Genomic DNA, 22,720 nt, shown 5'->3' with positions numbered 1-22,720 from the left:
TCTAAAGAAAACCGATGTAAAAAAATAAATAATAATTGACAATTCCAATGACTGCACTTTTTCCAAATAGCACTTTCATATTTTTCAAACCCCCCTCATGTTGTATTCTCTATTTTCTCCTATTGTCTGAACTCTTCCATGGCCCCTGTCAAATCTCACTTCAAACGCTATGTGAACTCTGATGTTGCCATGGAAACATTGTTACATGGGCCAACCCTAGCATTACAGAGAGAGTTCAGCCACGTAAACAATGTACTATTATGTAACCGGAATGATCCATGCACAGGTCAAATACAGGTAACAGCACTCCAAGACACAATGGAGAATCATCAGGGCCCTTTGACCCCATCAACAATAACTGACTGGAACTCAGTGACAGAACCCTTTAACCTACAGAAAGAAAAGAAAGGTGGCACCTGACGACAGCAAATGGAAGAATGACAATTCTCTTTTTCCATTCTTTGAAAATGAGCAGAGCCCTTTCAAATTTACACTATTGCTTTAATAAGATTAAAGAGGATACATGCCAGAAACACTGTTGTGAAGATCATTCAGCTTACTAGAAGGTAGAAATATGGGTTTGTTACATCTAAGCCTTGCTCTCAGTGTGTCTCCAGCTCAGGGCAGTTGTTCCAATAACACCATGTTAACACCACCACAGATTGCCACTATTGTTTGAATAAATCTTGTCAGAGGGGAGGGAAAGTAAATGGCAAACTTGGAAATAGGAATAAATTACCTGTAGCCGCCTCAGCAGGAGCTCACCTTAGCGAGAACTCTTGCAGGGCGAGACTCATTCACAAATCAACCAGAGCCTGTGCATCAGGAAATTAATTGTGTTCCCTCCATACGTAATACGGTTTGTGAAAGCACTTTCTATCTCTACCTACCTGTGATTTATTTTGCATCCATAACTTTGTGAAATATTCAATTTCGAGAACATTAATTCAGGACGGCATGCATGGAGGCGATAAGGGGACTCAGGCGAGCTACTGTAGTGCGGGTGTTGTGGGTGTTGACCAACCTTGCCGACTCTACTGTTTCTCCAATCTCCATGCGGCTGGTCTATCCTCTGCTCTACTACGCCCCAAACCCTTGAATCACTTAGCCAGCCACGCTAGCTGCCCTGAGCCCAATACCACTTCCCACTGTGTGAGAAGAAGCCCCATCTATATGGAAATACAGGTACTGGAGCTCTGCCTCTGGTGGGTACATGTCATTCACACTTTTGCCACTAGAGACCTCATCAACAAATTGAGAGAAAGGGAGGGTTATTCCAAATGACGCCTTGTTCTTTTTAAAGTGCACATATTTTGACCAGGGCAATAACACACGCACAAGGGAAATAAAAAACACTCACCAAAAAGTTTTCAAAATACATCAAGACTTTACCACCTCACCCAACACAACACACCTATTCCTGTAGGCCTAGTCAGCTGCCATTTCTCATTTTCAATGCCTTTCTCTCTAGCCTAAACCAATCCAAAAAAGTTTGAATCCCCGTGAGCGACACAACACATAACTTTAACACTAAAGAAATGTATACTGAAGCAAACATTTCACCCACCTTTCAAATATCTGCATACCTTTCTGTCATATCCATCCAAATGAAATAATTCCATGCACCCGCTTGGCTTTTGTCTTCATAAAAACTCTCACTCAAAATGCAAAGCACACTACTAAAATTCTGCACAGACATTCCATCGAACCTTGCAGAAACCTCTGGAGTTCATGACTCAACGTTAGTTCCTTTCTCTAGGTCGCGTCGGTATGTCAGATTAGCTCAATCGCCAATTTCTCAGCCTCTGGGTTTCACAGAAACACAACACTTTTAAATGAATGATGTGACAAATGTTTCTAACAAGTGGCTATGGGTGAAATGTATCAAAATATATTTTCAAAACATGGAAAATGTACTAAAATGTATTATTTCTTCATCTGCAACGGAGGGATATTTCTTCAACTGCAACAGAGGGCGCCCTAGCAGTGGAGGTTTTAGTGAAGAGGCAACAATGTGGAGCATATTTTCTTACACAGAGTGAGGCTTTTATTTGCAAGTGGAGATACTAGCCAGCGACTGTACCATATTTACAAATAAAAATAAACAGGAGTATACTGCAAAGCAGGTTCAATGACTTAGCCAGCTAACATCAATAAACAGACAGAAATAACTATAGATTTTCTGGTTCATTAGGAAAGCTAAACTTGGTTGTTATTAAGATAATTAGACCATGCCCATTTCATTCTTATCTTTCTGTATCAGTCGTCCGTTCTAAACATTCCATTGCCACACTGGCTGGCAAAATTCTTATCCCTTGCTTGCTAACTAGCCAACTACGGCTAATTTACAGTCACGTCAAACAGTGCAGACAGAATAACAGCAAAGTTGCTGCGTTTGTTTAAGCTGTTGTCTAGTGACATTTGGATACAACCATAACAATGAGCTAATAAGTAGCGATTTCTCCTGGCATAGAAAAAGTACTCTATCGTCAGGAAGGAGCAAGCCAACTTCAAACTTGTTAGGATTTATGTTTATGCACTATAGGCTGTTAGCATATTGGTTGAAGGTGAATGTTGTTTTGTTGCACACACACACACAATACAGAGGGGGGTAGGTGTGTAAGGACTGCCCACCACAGGCCATAAAAGCTGTGGACAGTCTGGAGAGGGGAGGGGTGCATCTCTCTAGACCAACCAGGAGTTTAGATTACTGGACAATACCATATTAGGAACTGTTTCAGTGTAGAATTGAGGGGGACACAGGATGGAGCTGCTCTACCCAACAACCAGATGTGGAGAAGGAAAACGCCAAGGGGCTTGGACAAGTTTGGGGGCCCACAAAGGAGGAGCAAGAGTATGAACCATGCTAAACCTCTACTATGATAGGCCAACTGGACAAGTTGAGAATGAAAGTGTCATAGTATAAAACTACTATTTTGAGTACATTCCACAGTTCTCTGATCTACCCTGCGCGGAGATCCAGAGAACCCGTATATACAAAAATTGCATTTACCATTTATCGTTTGAGTTTAATTAAAATACTTAAAATATATTCGGTGACTATGAATCACATTTTGTCCTGATGCCAGATTTGAACTGACGCAAATCTCTTTCAAACTGAAGATGGAAAGACTGCAAACTAGCTGCACTTTGTTTCGTTTTTACCTTTTTTTCTATTTCCATTTCTTTGTATATATCAGCTGATTCATGATTTCGACTGGCTGAAATACGATGTCTGCCTGTCTGTCTGTCTTGTCTACACTACCGACCCCGACACGTTCATTACTATTGGACAGCTGGAGATCGAATTTGAATATTCAAACAATGTTGCAAACGTCAGAGAGACAGACAGTAAGATTTATACAAATCTCTTCGCTGTTGAAAACTACACGTTAGTCTAAAAGAAATGTGAGATAATGTCCACATGCTTTTTATAGTGGAGATCAAGTTGATAACTTGCCTGCCTGGGCTGATGAAAAAAGTGGATTGTGCAGTCAGATGGAACAGAGTAAATAGTCATTTTAACGTCATAGATTTAGCCAGTGGTAACTTGTGGATTAGACACCAGCTGGAATGCGGTTTTTTACAAATCCGCATTCAGGATGAGACCCACCCCTTGTATAAACAATGATTAATTAACAAACAAAGGCAATAATTGTTTTATCAGTTAGAAGTGTTCTTTTGATTGGTATAGTTATTGTTATATTTTCTCACAAGCTTTAGATTAGATTTGTATTGGGAGTACATTGTAACATTGTTACACATTCACATAATGATATATACTGTCACTTCTTTACATCAAGTTTGCCAATACAACTCTGATAATACCCTAGAAAAAGTATATTCGTATTCAAGTCATATTCATACTTTTGAATTCTAAAAGTATATTTCTGACTACTCTGTTTTAGGGCAATATGACATGCCTAAAATATCAAATGAAAATATTGTTATATCAGATTCAAATCAGAGAATATTTCAATTACCTCTAATTTTTGCCATTGAAGACCATGTAATAATTAGCCCTGCAGCCTGTTATACAATGAGCCATGTGATAAATACATGGGGGGCATTTTACCACCACTTTTGGTTGAATTGTAAATGACTGGTATGTCCTAGAAATGTTGTTACAGTGTGTAATGGTGGCTAACACCGTACCCAAACCGGCCGCGCGCGTACACAAATAGACTTTGTCCCCCCACACCAAACGTGATCACGACACGCAGGTTGAAATGTCATAACAAACTCTGAACCAATTATATTAATTTGGGGACAGGTCAAAAAGCATTAAACATTTATGGCAACTTAATTGCAGTTGCTAGCTAATTTGTCCTATTTAGCTAGCTTGCTGTTGCTTGCTAATTTGAAATGGGAAATAAAAGTTAAGTTGTTATTATGCACAATGCACAAGGTCCTCTACTCTGACAATTATTCCACACATAAAATGGTCAACCGAATCCTTTATAGTCATCTCTCCTCCTTACAGGCTTTTTCTTCTTTGGACTTTATATGGCGATTGGCATCTAACTCTCATAGCTACCACAACGACCGACCAAACTCAGTTCATCTTTCAATCACCCACGTGGGTATAACCAATGAGGAGAAGGCACGAGGGTATCTGCTTCTGTTAACCAATGAAGAGATGGGAGAAGCAGGACATGCTCCGCGTTCAGTGTCACAAATAGAACTGACTTCTATTTAAGCACTTGGCAACACAGATGCTCGTTGGCGCACGCAAGCAGTGTGGGTGCAATAATTGAATACATGTATGTTTAAATTTATTTTGCAACGCTCACGCACGCGACGCGAGCAGTGTGGTCAGCATGATAGATATGTTGTATGTTGTTTGTATACAAATATTATGAATCTACCTCAAATAATATTTTCTAAATAAGCAAAACATATAAGTGTTACTTTGTGCCCCGATCTCATGAAGGACAAACAAGGTAAACATTTGCATTTCTTTAGATTTGCCTTCAAGTTGTAATTGGTAAACATATGCCCCGTGCAACAAAACCTCTGGATCGTGAAACGCATTGTACATGAACAATTATATTAGTGGGAGACGCACAACAAAAGCTTTTGGTGCCAAACACACTTCAGGTGCTCCCAACTCAAACTCTAATACATGTCTCTTTTTGTTCACAGGGGATCAACAATCAAAAAGACATGGTCTTACACATAATATTTAATTAAATAAAGGTGCACTCATAATCCAATAAACCGTGTCAGATGTCGGTTATTTAGAGTTTATTGACACACCCGTCAGTCAATCTATTTAACATAATAAAAATATCCACATCAAAATCTGTTTAAACTAGAGATATCTGTTTTTTGCATGGGCTGTGTCTCATTCCACCACATCCGCCTATGTTAGCGTTTCGTATCTGTGGTGGAAAGTGGCTGGGTGAGTTACAGCGATATTTGTACGACCAGGAGACATCCTGAAAATCGGTCTTCTAACAAAAACGTCCGTAGCGTGCATACGGTTTAGCCGACTAACGACTAACTAATATGATATTCGATTTTCTCCGTTTTGGGACTTGTCTGGGGTTAACTAAGTACTACCCATTAAAACAATTTGTGGAATATGGAGGTAGTTTAGTGCCAACAAAAAAAGGGGTTAAATATATGTCCCTAAAAGTATCCTAGATATAAAACAGACACTTCAAAACCTTCCTCCTAATGATTTTTTGTTTACTCTGTTTTAACATTAAGGAATGTGCTATCCAATGCATTTTTATGGTCTATAGTAATAAAGCCCAAATTCAATATTTTATCAGATAATTTGTAAAAATACAGTACCAGTCAAAAGTACAATGAGTAGGTGGACACACCTACGCATCCAAGGGTTGTTCTTTATTTGGACTATTTCTTACATTGTAGAATAATAGTGAATACATCAAAACTATGAAATAACACATATGGAATCATGTAGAAACCAAAAATGTGTCAAAATATATTTTATATTTGTCAAGTCTACTCCCGCTTCTCCCATCCAGTGTTCGACATTGCCGGTTTACTAACCACCGGTCCTTGGCAACCATCATTACACACACCTGGAATAAATCATTACGCACACCTGCACTTCATCATGAGGCCCACCTAGACTCCATTACCTCCCTTTATCTGGCACTCCCTTAGGTTCATTTCCCAGGCAGTATTGTTTCTGTCTTTCATGTCAATATGCTACTCCTATGTTGTGCTGATCCAGGTTCTTTGTTGTATTAAAATTACCACCTGCTTCTCATCTCCCTGCATCTAGGTTACAGAATACTGCCTCAACAAATGGAAGCAGCAGGAAATCAGAACATCTCCCAGATGGTTGACGAGCAGGGATACGTACTTCATCAACACCACGACCAGCTGTCGCAACTGGGGACGGCTGTGGAAGAGGTTCTTCGCAGTGTTCAACGTCTCAAACATACCCAAGATGCATTCCCTTCAACTATCGGAGGATACTCTACCACCAGTCGGACAGCAAGCCAGCACACCAGCCCATTCAGCAACCCACCCAGGTCAGCAATGCCCGTTTGTCTGGATTCGTATGAGGGGTTCATGGCTCTGTTCAAAGGTTTCTTCGATCATCCACCAGAGGGCAGAGAGGGGGGTGAGGACCTACTCCAACTATGGCAGGAGGACCAGACTGCTGCCGAGTACGCGCTCACCTTCCAGACAGTAGCAGCATCCTGAATTAGCCGGCGCTTCGTACGCTATTCAGAAGAGGACTGTGCGAGGAGGTCCAGACGGAACTGACCTGTCGAGATGACAACCTCTCCTCGCGATGGCCATCTGTCTGGATAACCTACTTTGGGAGCATTGGTACTCTAATTGCTTCTTTCCCTCCCTCAGTGAAAACTTTGGATCAGAGCCTGAACCCATGGAGGTAGGGGTCACACGCCGCCCCACGGCGCAGCAACACAGACAGAGACAGCTGGGTCTCTATTGTGGTTAAGAAGGGAACCAGCTCCAGCAGTGTCCGAAACGTCCCAAATCGAGAGCAGAGGGACAGCCAAGATATCTTCCACCTCCGGGGGCAAGTGTGAGTATCCCGTCATCACTTTCTGACAAACCCTTTTTGGTGTTGATCACCAAAAAGGGTGTCCCTCATACTGTTCATACATTCCGGTGCCACGGGGAACTTTCCTCCTCTCTTAACATCCCCTCATACCTGCTCTCCTCTCCTTTCCCGGTTCAAGCCTTTGATATTCATCCACTAGGATCCGGGACCCTCACACACATCACCAAACCACTCACCCTCACCATGGAGTCCATCCATCTGGAGAACTTTCCCTTCTTCATCACCAGTGCATCAGCTCACAAGATCATCCTCAGCCTCCCTTAGCTTCAACACTCTAACCCCACCATCTAATGGTCAAGGATGAAAATCACGGACTGGGCACCCGAATGCCGGAGGACCTGCTTTCCCATCACCTGTGGTTCCACGTCGGTTGAGAGTCCTGTGGTTGCCCTTCAGCCCAACATCCCGGAGGTATACCATGCCCTGCGGGAGGTATTTTCCAAAACCTGTGCCACCTATCTCCCTCCTTACCGTCCGTGGGACTGTGCCATCGACCTGCTGTCGGTGGCTGAAACCAAAGCCATGGAGGAGTACATCCATGAGGCGCTCCAACAAGGTTTCATCTGCAAGTTCACTTCTCCTGTATCTGCAGGCTTCTTCTTCGTGGCCAAGAAGGATGGAGGGTTCCGCCCATGTATTAATTACAGAGGACTCAATAAGATCACCAAGTACCGTTACCCTCTCCCGTAGGTGACGGCAGCCATCGAACAGCTCCGCGGGGCCCGGTTCTTTACCAAATTGGGTCTGCATAGTGTGTACAATCTCATCCGCATCCGGGAGGGGGATGAATGGAAGACAGTTTTTAGCATAATGTCTGGTCACTAAAGGCACTTGGTGATACCATTTGGCTTATCCAGTGTTCCAGGCATTCGTCAATGAGGTGTTCTGGGACATGCTCAGACGCCAGGTGGTTGTGTATGTCGACAAACTCCTGGTCTACTTGGCTACCTTTGAGGATCGCTTCACTTACATCCGAGTAGTCCTGGAACGATTCCTGGCTAACCAACTGTTTGTCAAGGCAGAGAAGTGTCAGTTTCATCAGGAGGCTGTAGCCTTCCTAGGCTACCAAATCAGCCTGCAAGGAGTGAAGATGGATGTCAAGAAGGTAGATGCGGTAAGGTCATGGCCAGTCCAAACCACTATTAAGGGGTTCCAACGGTTTTTGGGGTTTGCCAACTTCTACCTCTATTTCATAAGGAACATTAGCTCCATCGCTGCTCCTCTCACCTCTCTCCTCAAAGGTGGTCCCTATAGGTTGGTGTGGAGTCCAGCAGCTGACTAAGGCTTTTGCCAACTGAAGGGATGTTTAACCTCCGCCCCATTGCTCAAACACCCAGATCCCACGATACCCTTTGTGGTGGAGGTGGACGCTTCAGAGGTGGGCGTGGGGGCAGTTCTGTCTCAACGACAAGGTAATGCACAAAATTGCATCCGTGTGTATTACTCTAAGAAACTGTCTCCTGCAGAGAGGAATTACGATGTCAGTGATCGAGAGCTCCTGGCGGTGAAGATGGAATTAGAGGAGTGGCTGGAGGGTGCCAAGGACCCATTCATTATCCTCACCGACCATCAGAACCTGGAGTACATATGGACAATGAGGAGGCTCCAAGCATGGTGGGCCCTTGTCTTTACGAGATTTGACTTCACGCTGACCACCACAGTCAATGCACCGGCCCCTCTCTACGATTCGGGAGAGGATCCTGTCCTGAATGCACCCATAATTTCTTCCTCTCAAGTCGTTGCCCCTGTGGTCTGGGATGTGGACATTCGCCAGGCTCTGGAGAGGGAGCCCACACTCACTACCTGTCCTCCTGAGCGCATCTACGTTCCCACAAGGATAAGGGAACAGCTGCTGACCTGGGTGCACACGGATGTCGTCGCTGGACATCCAGGTATTTCTCGTACTCCTCAATCTATCTCCGAGTAGTATTGGTGGCCTACCTTGGCGCAGGACGTTATTCGCTACGTCAACTCCTGTTCCGTATGTGCTCAAACCAAATCCTCCCAGCACGCTCCAGCAAGGAAACTTCTTCCCGTGCCTCAGCGTCCCTGGTCTCATCTATCCATTGACTTTGTCACTGATCTCCCCTCCTCTGACGGGTTCACCACCATTTTGGTGGTTGTAGATAGATTTTCCAAATCCTGTCGTTTCATCCCTTTCTCTGGTCTCCCTACTGCTCTCCAGGTCGCTGAGGCACTATTCCAGCAGGTCTTCCGGCATTAGAAGTGTGGAGCGACGCTCACGTGAGACTCCAGCGTGCCGTCCACCGTCAGAAGAAGCAGGCAGACCGCCACCGCAGTGCGACCCCTGTGTTCCTTCCTTGGGATCGTGTCTGGCTCTCTACCAGAAATCTCCCACTCCGCCTGCCCTGCAAGAAGCTGAGCCCCCTGGTTTTGGGGGCCGTTCAACGTTCTCCAGGGGGTCAACGAGGTGAAGACAGCTTCCCAGTGACTACGTATTGCAACTTCTTCTCATGCCTCCCTTCTCAGGCCGGTGGTTCCTGGTTCCCTGGCTGATGCTGTCCCCCACGACACCCCACCGCCCCCCCTGGACGTTGAGGGAAGTCCGCCTATGTCGTCAGATCCCTACTGGACTCCCGACGTCGTGGGGGTTGGCTTCAGTACCTGGTGGACTGGGAGGGGTACGGCCCAGAGGAGCGGTGTTGAGTTCCGGTGGAGGACATTCTGGATCCCTACATCAGCCATGATTTCTATCTTCTATTTTCTTCCCGCTCCTCGTCCTCGGGGCCGTCCCTCTGGCCGGGTCCGTCCTGCAGCTGGAGCTGTGTTTCGGAGGGGGGCTACTGCCACGTCTACTCCTCCCATCCGGCGTTCGACTTCGCCGGTTTACTAACCACCGGTCCTGGCAACCATTACACACATCTGGCACCAATCATTACGCGCACTTGCGCTTCATCATGAGGCACACCTGGCCCTTTATCTTTCTCTTCCCTTTATCTGGCACTCCCTTCGGTTCATTCCCCAGACAGTATTATTTCACTTCAAGACGCTACTCCTATGTAGTGGCGTTCCATGTTCTTTGTTGTGTTTAACTTACCACCAGCGTATCAACTCCAAGTGTCTACGTTACAATATTAGAGATTCTTCAAAGTAGCCACCCTTTGCCTTGATAGCTTTGCACACTCTTGGCATTCTCTCAACCAGCTTCATGAGGTAGTCACCTGGAATGCATTTCAATTAACAGGTGTGGCTTGTTAAGTTAATTTGTGGAATTTCTATCCTCCTTAATGCATTTGAGCCAATCAGTTGTGTTGTGACAAGGTAGGGGGGTACACAGAATATAGCCCTATTTGGTAAAAGACCAAGTCCAAATTATGGCTCAAATAAGCAAAGAGAAACAATCGTCCATCATTACCTTAACCTCTCTAGGGTATGTGGAACGGTAGCGTCTCACCTCGTCAACAGCCAGTGAAACTGCAGGGTACCAAAATAAAAAAAAACTGAAATCCCACAATTAAAATTCCTCAAACATACAAGTATTTTACACGATTCTAAAGATACACTTGTTGTAAATCCAGCCACAGTGTCCGATTTCAAAAAGGCTTTACGACGAAAGCATACCAAACGATTATGTTAGGTCAGAGCCAAGTCACAGAAAAACACAGCCATTTTCCAGCCAAAGAGAGGAGTCACAAAAATCAGAAATAGAGATAAAATGAATCACTAACCTTTGATGATCTTCATCAGATGACAAAAATCCAAAAATCTGAGTTTACAGTCGCGGTTCTCTTCAGTAGTTCCAAAACATTTTGCAGAGAGCCACATCAATTTACAGAAATACTCATAATAAACATTGCTAAAAGATACAACTGTTATGCATGAAATTTTAGATCCACTTCTCCTTAATGCAACCGCTGTGTCAGATTTCAAAAAAACTTTACGGAAAAAGCACACCATGCAATAATCTGAGTACACGCTCAGAGACCAACACAACCCAAACAGATATCCGCCATGTTGTGTAGTCAACAGAAGTCAGAAATAGCATTATAAATATTCACTTACCTTTGATCTTCATCAGAATGCACTCCCAGGAATCCCAGTTCCACAATAAATGTTTGTTTTGTTCGATGATGTCCATCATTTATGTCCAAATACCTCCTTTTTGTTTGCGCGTTTAGCCCAGTAATCAAAATTCATCACTCGGTGCAGATGAAAAGTCAAAAAGTTCCGTTACAGTCCGTAGAAACATGACAAACGATGTATAGAATCAATTTTTAGGATGTTTTTAACATAAATCTTCAATAATGTTCCAACCGAAGAATTCCTTTGTCTTCAAAAATGCAATGGAACGCAAGCTAACTATCACGTGAAATGCGCATGGTCAGCTCGTGGCTCTCTGGCAGACCTCTGACTCAATCCCCTCTCATTCGCCCCCACTTCACAGTAGAAGCCTCAAACAAGGTTCTAAAGACTGTTGACATCTAGTGGAAGCCTGAGGAAGTGCAATATGACCCCATTTCCACTGTATATTGGATAAGCAATGAGTTGAAAAACTACAAACCTCAGATTTCCCACTTCCTGGTTGGATTTCTCTCAGGTTTTTGCCTGCTCTCTCAGTTATGTTATACTCACAGACATCATTCAAACAGTTTTAGAAACTTCAGAGTGTTTTCTATCCAAATATACTAATAACATGCATATCCTAGCATCTGGGCCTGAGTAGCAGGCAGTTTACTCTGGGCACGCTTTTCATCCGGACGTGAAAATACTGCCCCCTACCACAAAGAAGTTTTAAGACATGAAGGTCAGTCAATCTGGAAACCATCAAGCGCTATGATGAAACTGGCTCTCGTGAGGACCGCCACAGGAAAGGAAGACCCAGGTTGTGGGTTGGAGAAAGCTTTCAGCATGCCCTTTGAATACGTTAATCATTGCTTTAAGCCACACCCCACCACATCAGACGACGCAAACGTACCTCAGTCTGTTCAAGAACATTGGTGAAAATTTGCAAAGTTGTGTAAAGGTTTGAACTGAACGACACTTTTCCCCAAAACGTTCTTCAAACTGAACGGACAGGTAGTGATGGCTTCCAGATTGGTTTCCAGATGAATCTGTACTATTAATCTGTATTATAGGTATTAATCTGTATTAAGAAGTGACCTGAGCGAAGCCCAAAGCCTATACACATCTCAAGGAACCATGGAACACGTTTTCTGTTGCAAGACGGTTTAAAAACGTTTTCCGTTACGTGCCCTAATATAATCGAGCTCGGAGCGTCACACTGCAGTATCATGTATTAGCCTATTAATTCAGTCTCATGGTAATTTCTCCCTGCTTGTGGGTTCTAAATGCCTAAATTGCAATGTCATAAACACAAATAAGAATTAATATGGCATGTGTCTATCTTTAATAAATCTACTTTTCAAAATGGGTGCCACAATCACTGACCTCAACTTTTTTTCTATTTATTTTTAATGTAATCTAAATGCAAGGTTCCCAGACAGTTTTAGAAGGCGCATACAGGTCAAATTGGAATTTTAAATGGAACAGTATTCAGACCCAGAGACACTTAGGAATTTTTGGAGGTAGTCGAGAGACCTTGAAGGTGCCAGAAAGAGCACTGTTCAGAATACTGAGTGAGATATTGGAATAATGGTTAAGTCCCTGAGAGAAAATGTACCCTTCTGTCCTTATTACATCAGCTGATGTCACAAAGTGCGGTACAGAAACCCAGCCTAAAACCCCAAACAGCAAGCAATGCAGGTGTAGAAGCACGGTGGCTAGGAAAAACTTCCTAGAAAGGCCAGAACCTAGGAAGAAACCTAGAGAGGAACCAGGCTATGAGGGGTGGCCAGTCCTCTTCTGGCTGTGCCGGGTGGAGATTATAAAAGAACATGGCCAAGATGTTCAAATGTTCATAGATGACCAGCAGGATCAAATAATAATAATCACAGTGGTTGTCGAAGGTGCAACAGGTCAGCACCTCAGGAGTAAATGTCAGTTGGCTTTTCATAGCCGATCATTTGGAGTATCTCTACCGCTCCTGCTGTCTCTAGAGAGTTGAAAACAGCAGGTCTGGGACAGGTAGCACGTCTGGTGAACAGGTAGTTGTAGTAGGTTTCATTGGTTTCTCGCAGTCATAGACTGAATTGTAAACCAATTTACAATCATACAATTATCAAATAGTAAAATCCTAAACTATCAAAACAACGTTAAATATGCAATATAATGTACGCAAAACAACAATAACAAGGTTTGGGGTGGAGTTTTAGAAAATACATATTTAAAGTTCTTAGGAAGGTATTTCTAAGGCCCCTGGGCTATATGGTGTGCATTGATCAGTTTAGTAAAGTATAGAATGGAATTTACAATCTGTTACGGATTAATCTGTATTAATGTAAAGATTTATATAAAACAAAACGTATATCTAATTTTAAAAAACAGGATTGAGGAAAGTTTCAAATATATCCTCTGCAAAAAACGATATACTGTATTGTTGTGAAACAGATACCTGGAGGTATCCATTCCTTTTCTCTACTCTCTGACAACGTTTTCAATACACTACCGGTCAAAAGCTTTAGAATACATACTCATTCAAGGGTTTTTATTTATTTAGACTATTTTCTACATTGTAGAATAATAGTGAAGACATCAAAACTATGAAATAACACATATGGAATCACGTAGTAACCAAAAAAGTGTTAAACAAATCAAAATATATTTTAGATTTGAGATGATTCAAAGTAGCCACCCTTTGCCTTGATGACAGCTTTGCACACTGTTGGCATTCTCTCAACCAGCTTCAGGTGCCTTGTTAAAAGTTAATTTGTGGAATTTCTTTCCTCCTTAATGCATTTGAGCCAACCAGTTGTGTTGTGACATGGTAGGGGTGGTATACAGAAGATAGCCCTATTTGGTAAAAGACCAAGTCCATATTATGCCAAGGACAGCTCAAATAAGCAAAGAGATATGACAGTCCATCATTACTTTAAGACATGAAGGTCAGTCAATATGGAACATTTCAAGAACTTTGAAAGTTGCTTCAAGTGCAGTCGCAAAAACCATCAAACGCTATTATGAAACTGGCTCTCATGAGGACCGCCACAGGAATGGAAGACCCAGAGTTACCTCTGCTGCAGAGGATAAGTTCATTAGAGTTACCAGCCTCAGATATTGCAGCCCAAATAAATGCTTCACAAAATCGAATCAAAATGTATTGGTCACATACACATGTTTAGCAGATATTATTGCGATTGTAGCGAAATGCTTGTGTTCTAAAGAACTTTCTTCTAAACCTCGTCAGCCAATTCTTGTACTGAGAAATGAAGGCTATTCCATGCGAGAAATTGCCAAGAAACTGAAGATCTCGTACACCGCTGTGTACTACTCCCTTCACAGAACAGCGCAAACTGGCCCTAACCAAAATAGAAAGAGGAGTGGGAGGCCCCGGAGCACAACTGAGCAAGAGGACAAGTACATTAGAGTGTCTAATTTTAGAAACAGACACCTCACAATTCCTCAACTGGCAGCTTCATTAAATAGGACCCGCAAAACACTAGTCTCAACGTCAACAGTGAAGAGGCGACTCCGGGATGCTGGCCTTCTAGGCAGAGTTCCTCTGTCCAGTGTCTCTGTTCTTTTGCCTATCTTAATCTTTTCTTTTTATTGGCCAGTCTGAGATATGGCTTTTTCTTTGCAACTCTACCTAGAAGGCCAGCATCCCAGAGTCGCCTCTTCACTGTGGACATTGAGACTGGTGTTTTGCGGGTACTATTCAATCTCAAATATCAAATATATTTTGATTCAATTTGTTTTACACTTTTATATGTGTTATTTTATATGTGTTATTTCAAATGTTGTTTTTTTGTATTTGCTACTTTGAGTGTAGTTTCCCTCAACATCAGCCCAGTATGCCTACCTACCACCCACCATCCATCCATCACTGTGAGCAGATCAATTTGCAGAAACAGTGGGAATGAGTCAAAAATACCAGGGAACAAACACGAAACAAAATGCTCCAAAAAACTACCACAGATGGCTGGAAGAACATAGTTTTTCCTCCAGAACTCTAAAATGGCAGTTGGACTACTAGCTAGATATGTAGGCCAAAACCTGTATAGGCCATTGTTTCATGAGTGATATATTCATGAGGTAAAGCAGTTTGAATGGAACACTTGTTATGGGCATTAACAAGAAGAGGCTCAGAGCACAAGATAATGGTTGAGAGAGAAGAGAGGATATTTGGTTAATTTTCATTTTCTCTATAATTAAAAAAAAACTCTTATACACAGTGCATTCGGAAAGTAGTCAGACTCCTTCCCTTTTCCCACATTTTGTTATGTTACAGTCTAATTCTAAAATCGATTAAATTAATGCATTTCCTCATCAATCTACACACAACAACACTTATTTACATAAGTATTCAGACCCTTTGCTATGAGACCCGAAATTGAGCTCAGGTGCATCCTTGTTTCTGTAATGTAACCGTCACGTCTACTCCCGCTCCTCCCCTCCGGAGTTCGACGCTGCTGGTATACTAACCACTGGTCCTGGCATCTATCATTATGCGCACGTGCACTTCATCATGAGGCACACCTGGACTCCATTACGTCAGTTATTACCTACCCTATATCTGGCACTGTCCTAGGTTCTTTCCCCAGTCAGAATTGCTTCTGTGTTGATGTGAAGGCGCCACTACTATGTTGTCTCGTTCCATGTTTGTTGTTTGATTAAACGTATCACCGGCTTCTCGACTGTCTTCATTACAGTATCAACATGTGGGAAAAGTCAAGGGGTCGGAGTACTTTCCAAATGCATTGTACATATTTTTTTATTTATGAGTGGGACATACAGACTAACAACATGGAAAACTTAGATAAAACTGAGGGTATATATTTATTTAGCTTGGCACCATTGTTTTCCCACCAAAGAAATTATGACACTTGCTGAATGTGGTGTCATTGTAGGAAGGGGTTGTTTTCTTAAATGAACAGGGTTGAAAGTGAAATCCGTGACACACAGAACATTTTAAATATGGTCAATACAATAATCATGATGTTGTGTTAATGATAATAGATAATGTAACTATTTAACTGTAAAATAATGAAGAAATATTTTGAATAATAAAAGTTGTATTTCCTGTGGACAGAAAAGGCACTACATTGTAGGAATGACCCAACTGGCATTTGCCCCAGCACTTTTCAATCAGGTTAATTTAGTTTTAAAAATATTGAAGCGTTGAAAAGAGGGACAATGTAGGCTACTGTTTTTTGTTTGCCTCATAATTTGTCAACTTGTGCACCATCTATCTGTCTTTCACATTGAAGTCCTGCAGGGTCTGTGTGTGTTTGACCAATCAGATTCACGGAAATCACAGGTCTTGCTAGGCTACCTAGACCTTCAATCCAAAATGATTAACTGGAATTAACTGGAATTAATCAATCAACACAATATTGATGACATGCCTACATAGACTGTGTGAGTAGACTAACTTTTTAATTATAGTTGCATATACCTGCCTACATGATACAAACCTGCATAAAGCATGCTCAGCCCTGCATGGTTTATATTGTCGAATCGCAATTGTTGTTTCTGTGTCTGTAGTCTGTGTACAAAGAAAGCCCAGCTGTTAGTCTTGTTTTAAAATATAATACATATGAACAAGTACAAGGTTGCTGCAGACAGTTTGACAGGGTTTTCATCCTCCCTAACCTGATTAGAAACCTCTAGTCCCATCATAGTCCATATAAAACCTTTTTACAACTGATTAATCACTGTCCCCCCAAAAATTCACCCCACAACACTAACACCTGTGATGCCACCTCTGAACAGAAGGGGGAGGGGGAGAGAAGCTTGTTAACAGTTAGGTGACTTGGGGGAAATCAGCCCTGTATTAACGGGAAATTTATATTTTATGACAGAAAAACAGCAAAGTTTGGTCATTTTTATTCAATAAAAATAGAAACTTTAGAAAGGGGCGTTTTGCCCTGTATTCGTGGTAAACCTGAAGATTAGTCTGCTAAAATCTATTTTATATGTTTTATTTCAGCTTTTTGGGGGGGCGGGGGGGGGGGGCTTCGGAAGCAAACGTTCCATTCTACACTGAGCAAAATATAAACACAACATATAACAATTTGAAATATGTTACTTAGTTACAGTTCATATAAGGAAATCAGTCAATTGAAGTAAATTAATTAGGCCCTAATAAATGGATTTCACATGACTGTGAGTATCGGTATGCCTCTGTTGGTCACAGATACGTAAAACAAAATGTAGGGCTGTGGATCAGAAAACCGGTCAGTATCTGATGTGACCATCATTTGCCTCATGCAGCGTGACATCTCCTTCGCATAGAGTTGGGCAGGCTGTTGATTGTGCCCTGTGAAATATTGTCCCGCTCTTCAATGGCTGTGCGAAGTTGCTGGATATTAGCGGGAACTGGAACACAGAGGAATGGCACGACAATAAGCCTCAGGATCTCGTCACGGTATTTCGGTGCATTCAAATTGTAATCAATAAAATGGAATTGTGTTTGTTGTCCGTAGCTTATGCCTACTGTTCTGTACCTGTTTTAGCACCCCCTAGTGGTAGTTTAAGCGCAGCAGTGCAGAATTTACCTGTTTGTGTCATGTGATAGGAAGCAGTTCCAGAAGTGAAGGAATTTGAAAGATGTGCAAGTCCGACCGAGTAGTTACAATCCTTCTTTATAAGCTTTGTAAGACACAATGTCTGTATGTACATTTGTTTATTAAGACAAGATGAATGTTTATCAACCATTGTTTTGAAATTTGTCAGTATTATGAATTTAGTTAGCTACTTAGCATCAGCTTCTGCTGTTTCTCCATAGGGGGGGGACACCTAGCTTAGCAATATCAAGCATACATTTGCATTTCATAACTTTATTTCATACATTTAGTACAGTTATTGTGTAAGATATTCTGTGCATTATGTCCTTCTCATTTTTTTGCAGTTTCACACTTATTTAAGTAGACTTCCAAAACGGCACCCTGCTTCTCATGGAGTTATTGGAATGAGTGTTTAGCTAACTGGATAGCTGGGTAAGAGCTACTGTACATTTAGCGATTCCAGTATACCGGCCCATACCATAACCCCACCACGACTACGGGGGGCACTCTGTTCACAACATTGACGTCAGCAAACTGCTCACCCACACAACGCCGTACACGCTATCTGCCCGGTACAGTTGAAACCGGGATTCATCTGAACAGCACACTTTTCCAGTGTGCCAGTGGCCATCAAAAGTGAGCATTTGCCTACTGAAGTTGGTTACGTTGCCGAACTGCAGTCAGGTCAAGACCCTGGTGAGGACAACGAGCACGCAGATGAGCTTCCCTGAGATGGTTTCTGACAGTTTGTGGAGAAATTCTTTGGTTGTGCAAACCCACGGTTCAATCTGCTGCCCAGGTGGCTGGTTTGACAATTCCGGTGAAGAAGCCAGATGTGAAGTTCCTGGGCTGGTGTTGTTACATGTGGTCTGTGGTTGTGAAGCCAGTTGGACGTGCTGCCAAATTCCTTACAATGACGTTGGAGGCAGCTTATGGTAGAGAAATGTACATTAAATTATCTTGCAACAGCTCTGGTGGACATTCCTGCAGTCAGCATGCCAATGTCATGCTCCCTCAAAACTTGACATCTGTGGCATTGTGTTTTGTTACAAAACTGCACATTTTAGAGTGCCATTTTATTGTTCACAGCACAAGATGCACCTGTGTAATGATCATGCTGTTTAATCAGCTTCTTGATACACCTCTCAGCTGGATGGATTATCTTGACAAAGGAGAAATGCTCACTAACAAGGATGTAAACAAATGTGTGCACACTTTGAGAGAAATAAGCTTTTTGTGCATTTGGAACATTTCTGGGATCTTTTATATCAACTCATGAAACATGGGATTAACACTTTACATGTTGTGTTTATATTGACTAAACTGAATAGTGTGCTTGTATACAACATTTTGATATGTTTTATACTGTTTAAACTTTGTCCATCTTAAATTTACTTTCATGGCATTTTCTCAAGGTTGTAAGGAGCCCCATTGTGACATCATCACTTCCAACATTCCATTCACTGTAAATGCAACTTGATGCAAATCAGCTACTTTGACCACTTTGCCAAAAACTTTTAAAAAGGTTAATGTATGAAATCTGTTATTCAAATCTGACATTTGAACAAAAATATCTTATTCCGATAAAAAGTTACCGCGGTTTTAGTAACCGTATCAACAACATTTTCTGTAACTTTCTATAAACATACATTTTGACCATTTCCCCAAACAGTTAGACAAAAAAATGTAGGGTATGAGGTCTTCGTCCACTTATCTGCTATTGAAATCTGGTCGCAGAACAAAAATACTGTATATTCTACGGGTCTAACGTTACAGCTGTTTTAGTAACTGCATTAACACATTTTCCCCAAACTTTTTCCAAACAACTGCCTTTTTGACCACTCCCCCAACAAGTCAGCTACTTACTACAACTACTGACCCACACAACCACAACTACTAACTTTTTTATTTACCTTTATTTAACTAGGCAAGTCAGTTAACAACAAATTCTTATTTACAATGATGGCCTACCGGGGAACAGTGGGTTAACTGCCTTGTTCAGGGACAGAATGACAGATGTTTACCTTCTCAGCTCGGGGATTCAATCCAGCAACCTTTCAGTTACTGGGCCAACACTCTAACCACTAGGCCACCTCCCTCCCCAAATGACCACAACTACTGACCACAACCACAACTACTGACCACAACTACTGAACCACACACCTACTTACCACAACCACACAACTACTGACCACACAACTACTTACCAAACTACTGACTACTCACTATTAAACCAAAAAGACTGATCAAACCTACGTTTTCAACTATAACCAGTCACCACCATTGCTACTGCAGACACTACCACTGCTATAACTTATTTCAATACATACATACTTTAAAACAAGCTAGCAAGCACACCACATTTTCTTCAGGAAATGTACTTTTGATTACTGTTAGTCTAAGAGTTTATTTATGAGATAGGTGTAGGTCTATCTATCAGTAGGTCTACATTCAAACCTATTATTCAACTACCAGAAAAATATTTTCAAAGAGCTGTCATGACTAAATGCACTATCATATTTCTCTCCCCAAGTAATAGCATAACTTTCTAATCATTATATCATTAAGCTAAAATCATACATAATTTATACTGATGGTTTTACAAAAGTAAAACGTGCACCTACTGTATTTATCTGAAACCCACAGCATGCATGCGTCAGAGTTTATTTGCTTTTCTAAGAGTGTTGTACACTTGATCATGATCCTTCTGACAGAAGATTGCTTTATCCTATGACTGTCTTCTTTCAGTTTTCACACGCAACAACTGCCCCACAATCCAAAGTAATAAGGTTGATATAGTAGTCTATAAAGTAATCAGACCAATTATTTTAGAAAATTTAACTTTGACTATACAGTATAACGGCTTTTAAAACAACTACCACAAAGATAATTTGAAAGAGTTGAAGCAAGTCCCACCAATTGTACTACATGTACAATTACCATCTAGTTGACTCTTAAAAAGCTAAAGTCTAGGTATCTTATTTTAATTAAATATATCAAGTATCGGAAACAAAATGACATTGCACATTACTATTAATATCCTCGCCCTTCCTGTCCAAATCATCCTAAAGTATCTCAAAATGACTTCTAGATGATTGTCATTATTTGGAAAATGCTAATATAGTTACCATTAACTTGCACAGATTTTTTTGCCCCAATTGTACTACTTTATTAAAAACTGATTACACATTTTAGAATAAGGCCATAACATACCAACATGTGTTATAAGTCAAAGGGGTCTGAATACCTTCCAAAGGCACTGAACAAAAACATAAAAGCAACATGTAGAGTTTTGGTTTCAAGAGCTGATATAAAAGATCCCAGAATGTTTCCATATGCACAAAAATATTATTTCTCTAAAATGTGCACAAATTTGTATTACGTCTCTGTTAGTGGACATTTATCCTTGGCCAAGATAACCCATCCACCTGACAGGTGTGGCATATCAAAAAGCTGATGAAACAGCATGATCATTACACAGGTGCACCTTGTGCTGAGGACAATAAAAGGCCACTGTCTGTTATAAAGCCCTTGTGTGTAAAAACACATTTTGATTGGCTGGGCCTGGCTCCCCAGTGGGTGGGCCTGGCTCCCAGTGGCTGGGCCTATGCCCTCCCAGGCCTACCCATGGCTGCGCCCCTGTCCAGTCATGTGAAACTATAGATTAGGGCTTAATTAATTCCTTTCAATTTACTGATTTCCTTATTTGAACTGTAACTCAGTTAAATTGTTGCGTTTATACAGTATATTTGTTCAGTATAGTATGTATATATAGTCTAGTGTGTGCATAGGGTCAGTGCAGATAATTCGGTTAACCATTCATTTACTATTTAGCAGTCTTATGACTATTTAGTAGTCATATAGCTTGGGGGTAGAAGCTGTCTCAGAGCCTGTTGGTCCAAGAGCCGATGTGTTGGTACCGTTTCCTGGACGAAAAAAGAGTGAACAGTCTATGGCTTGGGTGGCTAAAGTCTTTGGCAATTTTCCAGGCCTTTTTCTGAAACTGCCTGATATAGAGTAGAGGTCCTGCAAGGCAGGGAGCTGGGCACCAGTGATGTACTGGGCTCTCCACACCTCCCTATGTAGCGCTTCGCGGTCGAGGGCAGTGTATTTTCCATACCAAGCTGTGATGTAGCCAGTCAGATGCTGTAGATGGTGCAGCTGTAGAACTTTTTGTGGATCCGAAGGCCCATGCCAAATCTTTTCAGACTCCTGAGGGGGAAGAGGCACTATCGTACCATCTTCATAACTGTGCAGGTGTGTTTTCAAGCGATTGTTAAATACATTTTTACTATTCGGTTGTAATATCAAATTGCTATAGCTAATTCCCCTCTTCCTCTGTTTCTGAATTAATTTGAGGCTGTCTTTTTCTAGCTGGCAAAATAAGTGAGCTAGATTTCGTTTGTGTACTGCCATATGTCGATAACAGCCAAGTTTGTCACTGGTAGAGGGATAAAAACTCTAGATCAACTTTCCTTCACACACAGAGATGCGTAATGTACAAAGTTCTCCCCTGCCCTCCATTTGGCAAGTCGGACCATAACTTTAACTTCCTGATTCCTGCTTACAGGAAACATCCTCACTGAGCTAAAGGCTAGAGCTGCAGCTTTTAAGGAGCAGGACACTAATCCGGACACTTAAGAAATCCCGCTACAACCGCCGACGAACCATCAAACAGGCAAAGCGTCAATACAGGACTAAGATCGAATCCTACTACACTGCCGAGAGCTTCCCAGTGACGCAAGCCTACCAGATAAGCTAAATGCTTTCTATGCTCAGTTCAAGGCAAGCAACACTGAACCATGAGTGAGAGCACCAGCTGGTCCGGACGACTATATGACCACGCTCTCCGTCGCCAATGTGAGCAAGACCTTTAAATAGGTTAACATTCACAAAGCTACAGCGCCAGATGGATTACGATGACGTGTACTCAGTGTCTTCACTGATATTTTCAACCTCTCTCTGACCCAATCTGTAATACCTGCATGTTTCAAACAAACAACCATAGTCTCAGTGCTTAATAACACCAAGGTAACCTGTCTAAATGACTACCACC

The sequence above is a fragment of the Salvelinus fontinalis genome, chromosome 20 (assembly GCF_029448725.1).
Source record: "Salvelinus fontinalis isolate EN_2023a chromosome 20, ASM2944872v1, whole genome shotgun sequence".
In the NCBI taxonomy this organism is placed as follows: domain Eukaryota; kingdom Metazoa; phylum Chordata; class Actinopteri; order Salmoniformes; family Salmonidae; genus Salvelinus; species Salvelinus fontinalis.
This window is presented reverse-complemented; position numbering follows the sequence as displayed.